Below are 15,925 nucleotides of genomic sequence, written 5' to 3'. Positions count from 1 at the left end.
ACACAACGGTATCTGACAATGCATGGGGCAGCCAGTTCTCACCAGCCAGCCAGCTCTAGAAGGCCCCGGGGGCACAGAACCAGCTCTAAGGAGAGGTCCTATAGCCGTCTCTCAGGACCACCCCATACCACATCCTCTAGGATGGCTCCCCCAGTGCAGCAGGCAGAATTGATAACCATCCCCAAGACCTCACTGGCCCCCTCCACTTCAAGACCACTGCCTCACATTGCGTCTGCTTCCCACACCTGACCTGGCGAGGCAAGAGGGCAAAGTGTTCTGGTCCCGGGCTGCCCCACCCAGAGCCCAGGGCACTGGAAAGCAGCCCAGCTGAGTAAATGTGGTGTGAGCAGCAACCACTGGGAAGGAGCCGGAGGTGCACACACCCTGAGGATTCTCTCAGGAAGCCTTCGCTTCCACAACATGTGGCTCAGCAGCAATCAGGAGACTGAAGGACAGGTGCAGTGTCTCTAGGTTGTGGCCCCTGGGGGTTACCATGGGGGAGCCGCTGAGATGGAAGCAGTCACGGGGAGACCCAAGGCGGGACTACCCCACCCACTCACAACAGTACCTCATTACTGAGCACACGCTAGGCCCACACGGGGCTCTTCCCAGTTTTGACGGGGTCTAATCCTCCCCAGAACCCTACCAGGCGGAAAACCCTTATCTCTGCTTTTCTGTTAAGGACATGGGCACAAAGAGGCAGAGGGAGAAGCCAGGATATACGTAGGTAGCGGGACCTCAGAGTCTGTGCTCTGAGCCAGCATACCCTGCCTTTGTCCCTGGAGCCCCAGAGCAGCTACTGGGCCTTGGGACCTGGCTAGAGCAGTCCTACTCTTAGCAGCACTTGTCATGGTTCATCCTCTTGTCTGCCTCTCCCCATTGTAGGGATTCCTCAGGGGAAGAGACCAAATTGGGCATGCTCAATGCCCAGCACAGGACTGGCAACAGGGCACTGGCAAACCCTTGTTGGATGTATGTATGGATAGATGGATGCATGGATGGACGAACAGATGCATGGATGCATGGGTAGATGGATGGATGGAGGGATAGACAGACAGGGATTGGTGGATGGATAGATGGACAGACAGATGGATGGATGGATAGATAGATGGATGGGTGAATGAGTGGATGAATCAACTCTGACACTGGAAAGTGAATCCTTGCATCCATGGCAACTGAGCTAGCAAGTAAGTCAGGGGTGGGAGTGATGGCAGTGCCATTTCTAGGCATTTTAAGGGGAGAATTAGATGAGCTTGTCCTCAGATCAGCTCTAGATGGGGGAGGGGAAGCTTAAGATAACAGCCCAGTACACCCTCCTTCAGGGATCAGCAATGCCAAGGCCAGTTACTGAAGTGGGGCAGGAGTGGGAACCTGGGAGGTTGAATTGAATTGGGCTGGTGTGCACCCAGTCTCTGCCAGGCCTACAGCGCCCCACCCCCACCCCCGCTGATCTAGAATCTGCAGTAACTCAGAGAGATGAGGCAGGCCACCACAAGGGATCTATTTGCTGGTTCAGAACTGGGGCCTGGATTTAGGCCTGGGGGTATCTAACCCAAGACCTGAGCACCACAGCCACCTGTTCCTCCAGAGGGCAGTTCAGGGTGTGGTTCTGAAGCTGAGGGGAGGGAACAGGGCTGATGCAGCTGATGTGGCCTCTGCCTGTGAGCAGACTGGATTAGGTCAACATTATCCTCCATCTTCCTTGTGTCCCTCCACTGATGAGCTCAGACCCTTCTGCCATTCAGCCTGAGAATCCCCCTTTTGTCCCCTCTTCTGCAATCAAGCTGGGGGCTTGGCTCAGAAGGAGGTCAGCAAAGCCCTGAGGCCATCCCCTAAGACTATGGAAGTAGGGCCCACCCACCTCCTTTCAAGGGGCAATAGTTAAGCCCCTTTAGGTGGGAGCACAGTTACCTCGTACCCAGATTGAAGGCCCAAGCAGCCACATTGGCCCAGAGCACAGCAAACCCCGAGGCCCCATGTTGTTTGGTCTTGTGACTCCTCTTTTGGACCATAGGTACCCCAAGGGTCCTGGGACCCACTGAAAAGGGCCACAGCATCAGAGTGACCCATGGAGCTCTATAAGCCTGAGGCCACCTCCCAGGTCCAGGGGAGTAGGACTTGTTCAGCCCCCAACCCAAATAACCTCAACTGAACTTTGCTCAACTCAAAGACAAGCCAGACACTGGTGTCCTGACACTCAACCCAGGGAAACTCTTTAATGTCCCATGACTCATTCCATGAAGACACAGATGTGTCTGTTCTGGGTTCATGTGCATACATATATGTGTGTGCAGTGTGCAGTGTGTGTGTGTGTGTGTGTGTAAGAGAGAGAAACAAAAAGAGTCTGTACAGGTATAACCACCCACCAGACCTGGAACCTTACCCCATGGCCAACCAGGCCAGGCAGGGCAAGAATGAGTATGTGGGCCAGGCAAGAAACAGTGGGGAGAAGGGACTGTGTGCCCCACCCACCCACTAAATACTGGCTGTAAGAAACAGGTCCAAGGTGTCTATTCCTCCTGATTTTTCTGAGAAACTGGAAACTAAGATTTTAATGCAAAAACTCCGGACTTTTAAGCATGCAGTCACAGTTTTTGAAGACACCCTGTGAGTGAAATACAGCAGAGGGTAAGGGGTGGGAACACAGCCCAGGAGCCTCTGGATGAGGCCTGGCTTTAGTCTAATGCTCTTGATTTTACAAATAGGGAAACTGAGGCTGGGCCAGAGCAGGGACCAGCAAACCAGGGCCATACTGAGTCCCCTGGCTTCCTTGACTCCCTGGGCAGCCACAGCCCTTAGGGAGCACCCAAATGTTCCAGGCAAGAGACACCAAGAAAGAGGGACTCAGGCCTTCCTCACCATGGTTCAAACTGAGTTTTCTGAGGCGACTCAAAGAGGGTCCTGCAGTGCTGACCTCTTCTGAGCATGAAGACCCCAAGCCCCTCTCAGTCTAAGGCCCTGAGACAAATCCAGGTCCTGTTTTGTCCTACTGGTGACGAAAGCCAAGAATGTAAGTAGCTTTTGGGATATCGCCCAGAACAAAGGAACACCGTCATCTGACCACAAGCCTCTTGAACCTACAATTGATCATTTGCTCGCCAAGCTACAAGGGCCGTAAAGATGGACCATCACACCAGGGAAGCAGAACCTCAGGGCCCTGGAATGCAGGGCCAGACGTGACAACCACAGGGTCTATCCACCCAGCCCTGACCAGTGGGTCAGGCTGCCCTAGTGCTTGGTGGGGAGGGAAGCCATTTCTGGGAGTTTGGGGGCTGATCCCAACCAAACAGCCACCCCGCCCACGTTCTGTCTAGAGGCCTAGATGGAGCCTGCCCCTGCCACACCCCCCTAATGCTCTGCAGATGGGCTCCCCCAAAGGCCTCCAAGAAAAACACGACAACCGCAGATCTCTCCTCACAGAAACGGAACCACTGGAATGGTCTCATGTGACGTTCCCGAAATGAAAATAAAAATTCCTCTGAAGTACATTTCAACTCTGAGGCAGCACTGGGAGCTCAGTCCCAGTCACCATGGGAACACTATGGGCTTGGGTTCCTGCCTACCGAAGCCACCCGATTACCCTCTCACACCAACTGCCACCAGGGACCTGCTTGGCCCATACAGTCTTTGAAAATTTTGATTATTAACTGCCAACACTGGAAAAATATAAGGTTTTACATAAAATCATTTTCTGGCTTCTCCTGAGAAATCGGAAGTCCTCCTACAGCTGACCCCAAATTGACCTGTGCCCCAATGCCAGCCTACCCATCCAGCCCCACCCTGTAGAGATGCACTCCTCATTGCACTCAGTGGACACCTGACCCCCAGGATCTGAGCCAGGTTCAGGGACACGAGCTCCTATCCTAGGGGGCTAAGACCTATCTAGGGGTCCAAGCCTCTGTACCTCCTGAGCCTAAGCCCTGGGTGCAGATTCCTACACCCCATGCATAAGCTCCAGCCCAGGGCTCTGAGCTGCAGAGGTGGGGTCTAGCAGGCCACCACTTCCCTTGTCTACAACCAGAGCCCCTTTCAGCCCCAAACCCAAATAACCTCCACTGAACTTCGCTCAACTCAAACCCCTGCATCCCAATGGGGACTCAGGCTTGTGCTCTGTGGTCTTAGGGGAACTCTTGGTCCTTTGCTCCCCCAGACTGGCCTAGTGTCCCAGCTCTTTGTTCTCCCAATTCCTTCACGGGTCCAGAGCACTGTCCTCTCACACCTGGCTGGTGCTGCCCCATCCTCTGAACTGTCGAAGCACTAAGGATCGGGGGGGGGGGGAACACCAGCTCCCATGGCACATGCCAGAGTCCCTGAAGTCACCAAAGAAACTTCCAGCTAGAAATCTGCAGATGGCGTTTTAACCCGTCCAAAACACGAGTCCAGAGAGCTCTGGATAGAAGCCTTAAAATAAAAAGCCGAAACACACAGATACCTCCCAGGCCTGGGCCCCAGCGAAGAGATGATTCTGGCAAGCACCAGCTGGCTGAGTGTGTAGGCCAGGGTGGGGGCCCGGCTAGGAGCAGCATGCTGGCTCCTCCCTGACCTGGGGGCAAGCCTGGATGGGAATGCAGTTCTTTCCAGGCGGCAGAATTCCCCTCTGACCACCACTATGATGACATGCCAGGACCCTCAACATCCTTGCAGTTCTAGGACTCCATGCTGCATGCTCTCCATTCCCCTGCCACCTGGGTCCAGGCCACAGTCTCCCCCTGGGCCAAACCAGTGGCCTCCTCCAAAGAGCCAGGCCACACTGTTTCTCCACTTAGAGCAGGGCACCACCCCCCCCCACCAAGACTGAGCCACAAGACCCACCTCCATCTACCCCTCAGGCATTTCCTGCACCCCCCCCCCAATAGGCCACGTCCACTCCCCTCAGGACACTCAGCCCTGCCGCCTCCACCCTATTCTTCCCCAGTGAACTATAACCCACACTTTCAGATGTGGCTCCAACCCCCAGTTACCGTGGTCAGTTCACAGCATTTCCCAACATTTCTAACTGTGCAGGCCTTTGGGGACTGACCAGGTCACAAGTTGTAGGAGGACGGAGGCAGGGGTTGGGAGGGGTCTAGGTCTGTCTGGTTCCCAGCATCGTCCAGCCTGGCCAAGTGCCAGGCCCTGTGTGGGCCATCTGTAGAGATCTGGTGAATGAATTGAATGAATGAGTAAGTGAAGGAGGGATATGGTTTCCACAGGGCACTTGATGTACAAGGATGATGGCACAGGGATGGCAGCCAGAGCTTGCTGAGGGCAGCGAGGCCTGGGGCCACTGCTGCCCCGCAGCGAGTCTCCCCAGGACAGTAGGAAAGACCTATACCAGGTGGCCCTCTGCCCCAGCAATGTTCCAGTTCCACCGGCACAACACCAAGAACCCACTGCCAGGAGTGTAAGTTCCGTGGCAAGCCGTCAGACTGCTTCCCCAGGAATGAGGACCGTGCGGTCAGGCTTCCAAGACCGTATTCCTTCCTTCTTTTCATGGACATGTAAGCACCAACTGTGAGCCCGGCATTCCTCTTGATGATGGGAATTCCGCAGCAAGCCAAAGATTCTCTCTACAGCTAGTGTACGTAGTGACCCGAGATACTGCTGCACACCCACATTGGGGCCTCCATTGTTGCATATGCGTCCTCAGAAGGACCAGCCTGCAGGTGGGAAGCTCTGAGGGGTGCAGAGGAGATGCTGCTCAGGGAGCCAGGCAGCCTGGTGACCAGCCTGCTCCTCCCACCACACACGGGGCTCTGCAACTTACTAGCGTGGCCGCCACTGCCTCAGTTCCTCATCTCAAATAGGTGCAACAGGGTCACTACACGGATCCCTGAGATGCTGTGTCTGCAGTGCTCTGGGGAACGCCTGCACGGGTGAGCCCATCCTCCCAGATGCCCTCAAGAAATGTGTGTCCCTGAGCCACAGCACAGCTCCAGGGGCAGGAGAAGAATCACTCCCAGACTTGGGCTCTGGGACGGCTGGCCTTTGTGCAACGGACACCCATAACACTGAATAGAAACGGGGAACTGGAGCCTGGGAAAAAGCCCTGTATCAAACAAAAACAGAAAGTCGATAGGGAGATAAAGGGCTTATCTCAGTATGTAAGACCCCAAGAGGTGAACGGGTCAAGGACTTAAACAGGAAGAGGAGACATACCAAGTAATCAAACATGGGGCGATCACTCATCCTCGCTTTGTGCTTCCTCTTCAGAGAAGTACAAAGTAAGGCCCAAAGTAAGGCTTCCCTGCTGGATCAGTGAAAGATCAGTGGGCAAAGCCCCCTGTACTGGTGAGGAACTGGAGACACTGCGGGGCTGCCGTGGGAAACCAGCCTAGCTCTGCCCCGACAGCCGTGAGACTGTCGTGTGCTTGGATTCTATGATTATTGCAGCCACTCAGCAACTTCTCAGAGCCAGGGCTCTGGGCATCTGGGATGGCTCGAGCTGTGGCCTGCAGGGTCAGTGACAGGAGATGACGCCGAGGCCCCCTGCCAGGAGGTCCCTAAACTCAAATAACAAAAGAGGTTGCACTAAGGGCATGCACACATGTTACGGCCACCTTAAAGTGCTGCTGGGTGCACAGCCTGCCCCACACACCCTCACAAGCTACCACCCACTCTAGCGGTCTACGACCCCTCCCCACAGTGGCAGAGTGGGAAAGAGAAGCCTGGCCTGTCAGAGGGGCAAGGACACATGAACATCCACAGGGATCCTGGACCGCACGCCATGTCCCGCAATCCTGTCCCACAGAGCAGGGCCTCTGCATCGTGGAGAGGAGCTGCCCACCTGTGAGGCTGTGTCTGGGGTCCCTGCCCCAACCCCTAGAGTCTGGAAGCCAAATGGGCTTGGCCTGTGGCTGGCACCATCTGTTTCAGGAAACCCCCTTGCGCTGAGGGGCGGGGCTCAGAAGTCAGAAGAATGGCCCCTATTCTGGCTTCTGTACTGGCTGGGCCTCCTGAGCTGCTTCTCCTCCCCCAGGATCCACACCTCAGCTGTGTCCCCATCATCCCCCACCATCCTGCTGGGAGAATATGGCCCACCTCGCACCACAACTCCCCTGACCTGGCCACAACTCCCCACCTCCCCAGGCCCAGCATCAAGTGCTTCTGTATCTGCTGCCCCACTATCTGGAGCCGCCTTCCCAAGGGCAGCCAGGTCAGCCTTGCTTCCCACCTGGAGTAGCTCCCACCTTCACCTGCCTCTCCCACATCACTCTGGCCCCAGATTTTACCTTGTGCACAGATTTACCCCTCTGCTCACTGTGTGGCCTCCCCTGACTGGCAAACTTATTCCCTGATGTATATCCCCAGCACCCAACCCAGCCCCAGACACAAGGTGGGTGCACATAAGAATGGGAATGAATGAATGAATGAATGAATGAGAGAACAAAGGTACCCCTTCTATGCCTCAGTGTCCCATCTCAGGAGTACTGCTGTCATTCCTTTTGTTCCCCCTCATGACCGGGGAGGATCACCGGGTGCCTAGTCCGTCCCGGGTGCCTGGTCCGTCCCCAGCCCAAGCCATTGCACCACCTCCCTGTAGCCAGCCCCACTCCAAGGCCATCTCCTCCTGGCCCCAGACGTCTCCAAACCCTGTGCAACCTCTCACCTGGGCCCTGACCTTGTAGCAAACATGTAGCTCATCCTGCCTGGATGTCCCCAGGAGGTAGTTTAGCCACACAGCTCCAGAGGAAGCCCATACCCCAGCACTGAGCCCAGACCCCAGAAGGCTGCCCACATTTCAGACACAGGGGAGGATGTGTGCACGTGCAAGGGAGATGGGGAGCCTGAGTTTGGGAGGGAGACAGACACCAACATTTCCCCCTAATTGGGTGACCTTTTCCCAGCTCTGAGTTCCTTCAGGGCCAAGTGCACAGCACTGCTTGGTATAATTTCCAAGAGAAATGGGTCAAGGAAAATTGGACATTTTTCTAGAAAACACTTCAGGCATGGAGCTGACTGAAGTGTCTGCTGCCCTATGGAGATTTCTGAGAGGACATGGGGCCTGTGATCAGGGGTCTCTAGCTGGTGCAAAGTAGCAGAGTTCAGACCCCAGGCCCAGACCCAGTTTCTGCTTCTGGGGCAGGGCCTTCTGTCCCCTTCGGACATTGCTGGAGCTATCTCTGCAGCCCCATCTCCCCCAAGGCTGGAAGCCAGCACTTCTCACTGGCCATGGGGCCCCTCAGCATCCTCAAGAGGCCTGTGTCCTAGGACCCTGTCCCTCTGCCCCTCATGCATGGACACAGAACACAGGAATGTCTTCTTCATAATCGTCCCGGGGGGTACCTGAGGTGTAGACAGAGCCCCATCAGGGTCCTCAGGGATACTCAGGCCCAGCTGCTCCCACCCCTGGCAGGCTGGCTGGTACATCAGAAGCACAAATGCCACGGACTTGTTAAGTTGCCCCTGGAGACATCACGTCTCTTCCAGAAACATCCCAGTCTGCTGTGCTGAGGACCTGCAGAGAGCAAGCCACGCAGAGCCCACAGTAGAGGGGACAACCAGACACACTGCTCTCACTAATTAAACTCCAGACACAGCCAGAGCAGACACGGCTTCACTCCCCAGCCGCATGTTATCTGGAAAGCAGGCATGGTTACCACATCCCAAGGAAAAGCTCTTTGGGGGACATTGGCAACACAAACGTAAAGGAAGGAAAGGAATATCAGTTGATTGTGTCTGTGGAAGAGAGAGCCACAGAGCAGGGGCAATGAGGGCAGAGGACCTCAGAGTCCAAATCACACGGATGGCTAAATGGGTGACAGCAAGCATGGACCAGGCACCACACAGGGGACGAGATAAGGATGGGTTTGTCCAACTCCCACTGCCCCTTCTCCCTGTGCCATTACACCTGTTTTACAGATGAGTAAACTGAGGCACCACGGGGTTGAGCACAATGCCTGGGGAGGTACACTTGACCTCTACACTAAACCACCTGGCTCTTCTGAGAACCATCCCTTGCATCTGAGTGAGGGTCACACCCAGGCCAGAGTCAAGCCGGTGACCCCACGTAGCACTCATCATCTGTTCAGGATGTCCCAGCGAAGATCAAGTCTCTCCTGGGCCAAATTCGCTTTGCCAGCTCCACCCCTGAACAAGATCCCACAGCAATTCAGGAGGAGACAGTGAGGGAGGAGGGCAGGCCAGAGACACAGAGACAGCTAAATTTATGTCTGAGGAGAGCAGCTGAGCACGTGGGCTTTCCTTGGCAGCAGGGGTGGGAGGGGTGGGGGTGGGGAGCAGGGGTGGGAGGGGTGGGGGGGAGCACATCTGGCAAGTCTTCACTACGGTTGTGCCTCCCCTCATAACCCACCGGACAGGGCCCCCATCTGCGGACCCCAGGCAGAAAGTGCCCCTGCTCGCTGACAGCTCCGGGCACCCTCCCAAGTCTGACCCCAGACAACTCCAGGCCTCGGAGAATGTGCAGCCTCGGCTATCCCCAGCGCCAGCCCCCGCCCACCCCTCCGGCATGAGGCCACGTCACCACGCTGGCATCTCCTCCAGCCGTCCAGGGGGCCGGCCACGGAGCGGCGGGAGTGCTGAAGCCTCTGCCAAGGGTGCTCTCAGCTCTGAAACATGCCTCCCATAGCACAGAGCCAGGCCAGCTGCCTTGGGTTTCACAACCAAGCGCTTGTCCTTGGGTTTCCTATGGTCCCTGAGCTGTGGGCACAGCCCAGGGGCGGAATGAGGAGGAACTGACAGGGCCCCAGGAATGGAGCACCAAGGCACCCAGACTTTTGCTGCACCTCTGAGCTGGCTGGGTGGGGCATGGAGCCAAATCCGGTGTGAGAGCCCCCAGGTCACCACCCGAGAGGGCCAGGCCCAGCTACAGGGCTCAGCAAGCAGTTCAGGGACACAGAGAGAAGCTCCCAGACACAAGCCAGGCCGGGGCTCGGGGTGCAAAGCCAACCAAGGGCCTCTCTCCCCACTCAGACAGAACCCCAGGCTTCATCACTCAGATACCGTGAAGACTGAATCACGGCCCCCGGATGTCCACAGCCTCAACCCCAGACCCTGTGAGTGTTGCCTTTATGGCTCAAGGGACTCAACCTGTCCTTAACTTAATCACATTAAAGATCCTGAAATGGGTAGATCCTCCCGTATTGCCCCCGTGGGCCAAGAGTAATCACAAGTGTCCTCATAAGAGGGACACAGAGAGGGACCGGACTACAGAAGAGGAAAACTGTGACCGCGGGAACAGAGACCAGAGTGATACGGTCACCAGCCAAGGGATGTCAGGGACCATCAGAAGCTGGGAGAGGCCAGAAAGAGATCTTGCCTCCCACTGAGCCTCCAGAGGGAACCAGTCTTGCTGACACCTTGATTTTAGCCCCTTTAGGTCTGTTTCAGATTTTTGGCCTCCAGAACTATAAGAGAATAAACCTGTGTTGTTTTAAGCCACTATGTTTGTGGTAATGTGTCTTGGCTGTCACAGGAAACTGAGGTGGACGTCAACAGCTATGGAGAGGAAAGCCTCCCCAAGCTGGCCTCCAGCCAGTTAGCACCCCCTCCACACCCTCTGCAGGCCTCAGCCTCTCCCCTATACCTCACAACTGCTGCGTCTCCGAGGTAGACCTGGTGAGGTACCTGCTTTTAAGTGGAGCCTTGCCCACCTCCCATCTGTGGCCTGTCCTGAGAGTACTCCATTCTCTCTCCAGCCCCCCGGACTCCCTGCCTCTGGCCTGGACCACCGGGGGCTGGCTGTGACACAGAACTCCCTCTCGGGCCCTTTCCGACCAGAGCTGCCCACTGCCTGCAGGACACCATCCACCCTCTGGAACATTCCAGGCTGCAGGTCCCAGCATCAGCTCTGACACCCTGGCTCCTGGCCCTGCATGCCTACCTCCAGCGTCACTCCTGGGATAGCTCCTTCCCGACTCCTCAGAAGCCTGGAAAACTCCTACCTGGCTCAAGCCAGTGTCACGGGATGGAAAGAAATGTGCAGTGGGTCAGCAGAGGAAAGACTGGGCCACCGGATATAGAGACTGCGGGCCGGCCACGTGGAGGAGCTACACGGAGCAGCACACAGTGCCAGCACCCCATCGGCTCTCTCTCACTGGCCTCCCTTGGCAGAAGCAGGGCAGAGCACTCCCGGGGGTGGCATGCCTCCTCTGCCTGCCAGGGAGGATGCCGCAGCCTGACAGCAGCGGGCAGAGGCTTGGCAGAGTCTATTTCCGAGGAGGAGGCAGCCAAGGTCATGGGTACTGAGCTGCCTAACTTCTCTTCCTTCACCCATGCCCCAGTGCAAGGCAGGGTGGGAGGGCACAGTGGTCCATAGGGCAGTTCTGTGAGAAAGGAAATACCCCCCTAGCAGGAGCACAGAGCCCCACCCACCACAGCCATGCCCTGGGGCTTCAGGGGGCCTAGAAGAGCAGCCCCCACTACAGCACTTCTGCCTCTGCCTCTCACAAGCACAGGTGGCCAATAGGGCCATGTTTTATCTGGCTCATATGGTGCTTTTTAGAATTGTAAAGCAACATTTCAAAATCATGAGGGTTCCCATAAAAGTTCTGATGTCTGGATGCTCTTGACCGTGAGAGGATCACTACCCTAGCCCCATACTCCCACCAAGTGATGGTCAGGGGAGCCAAGGAGGGGCTGCCCCCTGGACAAGGCTTCTAGCCGGCCCTGTGCCCACCACGCTCCTGCTGTTTTCCTTTCAGTAGAGACACATTCTCTACTCCCATTGTTTATGTCAAAAGGAGGGAGGTAAAAGTCAGGCCACTGTCCTTGCTGGCACGGCCAGCTGCATCCTGCCAGCCCTGGAGTTTGTGGCTCTTGGAATGGCACGACTGTCTGGCAGTGGCACCATGTATCTAGCAGGGAGACCACGTGCCCAGCTCATCGTGGGGACCTGCAGGCTCCTGCACACAGCCAGGCCCTTTGAGTCTGCAGCCAGGCCAGCTCTGTGCATGCTGTCTTGGGACCAGCCCAACCACACCATGGCCCAGGCTCTCCAGGCCCCACAGTCCAGCTGAAAATGATGAGGACCCAGCAGAGGCAGAGGGAAGGGCCCCGCCTGAGCTGCACCTGAGCCCTGCCCCTGGAGAAGGGCACCCACGCCTCCACAGATGCGCATCCCATTCACAGCACAGCCAGCTGCGCATGGGTGGGTTGGGTCACTTCCGAGCTGAACTGACTGGTGGCCCCCAAAGGTGTCAGGTCCTTCCTGGGACCTAAGAATGTTACCTTATGGGGCCAAAAAAGGGCTCTTCAGACGTGATTAGATCACAGGTCTTGAGATCGGGGGAGATGGTTCTGGATTATTTGGATGGGCCCTGGATACAATCACATGCATTCTTGTGAGCAAGAGGCTGAGGGAGGGTCACACACAAGGAAGATGCAGTGTGACCAAGAGGCAGAGACTGGAGTGATGTGGCCACAAGCAGCCACCAGAAGCTGGGAGAGGCCAGAACAGATTCCCCTACAGCCTCCAGAAGGAGCACGGCCCTGCCCACACTTGACCTCTGCCCAGTGATACTCATTTCAGACTTCTGCCTTCCAGAACTATGACAATAATACACCGCAGCTGTCTTCAGTGAGCCAGCTGGTGGTAAGACGTCGCAATAGCCAGAGAGTAGGAGGCTGTGACATGCCAGGGTCCCTGTGCAAGTACGAGGCAGGGCTTCCGGCCCAGACTGGGGCTCCTCTCCCCACACCGGTCAGCCCTGGCTTCCCCTCAACCACCTCAGACAGGGTTGACAGATGGCAGCCAGGTCAGGGCTCAGGCACAGGCCCAGCACTCCAAGTGGGGCCCCGTTCATATATGTGTGCAAGTGCAAACACACACCTGCACACACACACACACACCTGCACACACACACACACACACACACACACACACACACACACACACACCAGGAAGGCTGATGGTACTTGGTCCCCCGGCACCATATTGCCCTGGATATAGGGCTAACTCTGAGTGGGGACAGACAATGGGACCCGGTGTAACCTGAGAGAGGCCTGGCATGGAGGAGGTCTGGAAATGCCTCAACCACCTGTCCCCAAAAGGCCACCCTGGTCCCCTTGCCTCAGCTCTGCTCTCCTGTCCCGGCTGGGCTCCTGGGTCCAGCAGAGTGGAGCAGAGACACTTCTGCCACATCTGCAGGGCCATGAGGAGAGAAAAGGTGCCCCCTCCTCTCCCTCAACCCTTTGCCCACCCTGAGACCCTAGCCTGTGGCCCAAGAACAACACTGTTATACACTACACTGCTCTGTGCACACACTGGGCCCAGGCCTGAGTCTGTGAAGACATGTGAACACGTTTGTTTCCCATCCACCTCCCCGGGGCAGTCTGCAACCCAGCAACTGACCTGATGATGAAGACTATGAGTGATAACAATTCTTTGAGGTTAGGTGGACCCCCAAGATCATTCCAGGAAGGCTGTTGGTTGCTCAAGGAAAATGGGACAATGTGTCTTGAACCTGGAGGAGCCATGTGGGACACACCCACCAACCCCCACCAGGCACCCCTACCCGCAACCCCACACCCAGCCAGAAGCCCACCTCCCAGCCCAGAAGGTCCGGAACAGATGTCTCCCCTTCCCCAGAGGACCCATCCTACACACTGCCCATCACAGGGGTTTCAAACCCGCTTCCAGGAGTTGCCTTTGGGGAGGGAGGAGGAAGCCTCAAGTCCATGCCTCCTGCTCATTTCGGTCACAGCCACAGTGATCTATCAGGGTCCCCATCAGAATTCACTAAAGAAAAGGACTTTGCGGCACACACACACACACACACACACACACCCTAGGGTTCTGTGCCCAGCACAGAGCAAACAGGCCCAGCCTAGGACACTGCTTCTACATATCTCCTGGCTTCACTCTGGGCCATAAAAAGGTCCAGGCTAATGGAAAGCTGGACCCATCTGAGGTCACCATTGGCCCTCAGCCCAGCCCCAGCATAACATGTCTGGACCCCCTCCACCCAGTGAGTAGGCCTCGGCCCAGAGCTGGGTGGAAAGGGACATCAAGGGAGAAATGTACTCTTGGGTGACCAAGTCACCTACACAGGGTCATGCTGACACTGGGCGCAGACATCACAGAAAGGGGCCTTGGCCCCAGACCCTGGGCCTGCGGCCTGGCCCTACCAATCACAGCCCACAGCCTGGAGCCTAGACACCCAAGGCCCAGGCCTGAGGCCCAGAGCCCAACCCCGAATACCTTCACTGTACCCCACCACCTTCCAGCACCTCAGTCTCCAACCTGTGCACTATCTACTTTTTTTTATTCAAAGTAGGCTCCACACTCAGCAAGGAGCACATGGGGCTTAAACCCACGACCCTGAGATCAAGACCTGAGCACAGATCAACAGTCAGACACTCAACTGACTGAGCCACCCAGGCAACTCTCCCCAACATTCTCTAAGGCCACTGGTTTCTGAGGTTATTCTGAGTCTGAAACTCCTTTCCTACATTCTGAGTTCCAAGCTCTCACCAGCAATAGGTGGATGGCAGGGGGAGGGGAGGATGGATTTAACAGAAGGTCCCAAAGACCAACAAAATCCTAAGTAATAAGGCAAGGCCAGCACAGCCACGGGGGAGGGCTGCCATGTTTAGGAGACGGCACCACATGGAATTTGGGATCAGAGACAGCCATGGGCACCTGGCAGCCCCTGTTGGCAGATGCCACCTCACCTACCTAAGTGGGACCCAGAAGCACCAAGCCCAAGGCCCAAAGTGGCAAGCCTTCAGCTCTCTGAGACACAGGCCTTTCTAATCCCACTGGACAGAGAAGGCAGAAGCCAGAGGCCCAAATGTGCCCAAGGGCAGCCAGCCAGTGTCGGCCTGACCCCTGATTTGGAGCACCTCCACTGCCCCCACTTTCACCCCTACCCTCACCCTACTTGGTGACTCTCCATTCCTCCCCCTTCAGAGAAGCCCAAGGGTAGGAAAGAGGCAGGAAGGCTGAGGCTGAGGAAGGCCTGGCAGATGGGCAATTCATCACCTGGGAAAAAGGGTCTGCCCTAAGTATTGATTGGCTCTAGACAGCGCTGGGCTTCCTGACGGAACAATTTCTGTGCAAAAGTATCCGACACCACTCCTTGAAATTAGAATGACGCCCTGCCGGCCTGCACCCAATTTATCTGTCAAGCTGGGAAGTCAGACAGAGAGACCTAAAATAAATGAGCCAGGGCTGTTTGGGGGTGATGGGAGTGCCCCAACAAATCACAGCATGGCTGGGCTGGTCTGAGGGGACCTCTCGGGTTCTCAGCCAACATGCAGGTAAGCCTGACCTAAGACCCAGGCCTCCAGGCCCCGCTGCTATCACCTGCCCTGGCCACCTGCAGCTAGGGGGCCAGCACCAGAGGCTGAGGGCTGAGCCCAGCCCTTAATGACTGGGCATAAGCAAGGCAGCCTCATCTGGTCCCTGGGGCCCAAGGACCATGAGGCCGGCTAGGACCATGGTCTGACCCCAACCTGACCTCCCTGCAGCCTGGAACCCAAGATCCCAAGAATGCGGGGGAGGTTTGGGCTTGAGATCTCAGAGGCTGCAGCCAGGGGCTATCACAGGTCCACCCAGAAGCTCCTTCCATGCTCCTGGGCCCAGAGTGCACTTCGGTTCTAAGTCTCAAAAGGAAAAAAAACAAAAAACAAAAAACCATTTGAGTCTGTGCACAGGCTGCAGAGGCCATGGGGGGTCCTCTGGGGTCTTTGTCATGCACTTCCTTCCCCTTCCTCCCTTTGACACCTTTGACACATGTCTCTAAGAGGAAGCAGGGTCTGAATAGGGCCAGAGGACAGCTTGGGGCCTTTCTCTGTGAGCAGCTAGGGAAGGGTGGTCAGTCATGATTGCAGGGAAGGTGGTCTGCACAGAGGAAGAGGGAGGCCATGTGAGACCAATAAACATCTTCTTTACATGCACAGGATCAGAGACATGGGCAAGGGACACAGGCCCAGGTGCAGGCCTGCTCTGTGCTTCCCCTGCTCCCCGACACTGGCTAGACCT

At 56.4% G+C, this 15,925-nt stretch overlaps 1 protein-coding gene across 1 annotated transcript in view; it reads right to left on the bottom strand.

Annotated features, from left to right (window-relative positions):
- ADAMTS2 (ADAM metallopeptidase with thrombospondin type 1 motif 2) overlaps nt 1–15,925 on the bottom strand; it is a 219,276-nt gene that overhangs the window by 133,714 nt on the left and 69,637 nt on the right. The gene's annotated exons all lie outside the window — the stretch shown is intronic.

This window comes from Neovison vison, chromosome 1, assembly GCF_020171115.1.
Source record: "Neovison vison isolate M4711 chromosome 1, ASM_NN_V1, whole genome shotgun sequence".
Lineage (NCBI taxonomy): Eukaryota > Metazoa > Chordata > Mammalia > Carnivora > Mustelidae > Neogale > Neogale vison.
This window is presented reverse-complemented; position numbering and strand designations above follow the sequence as displayed.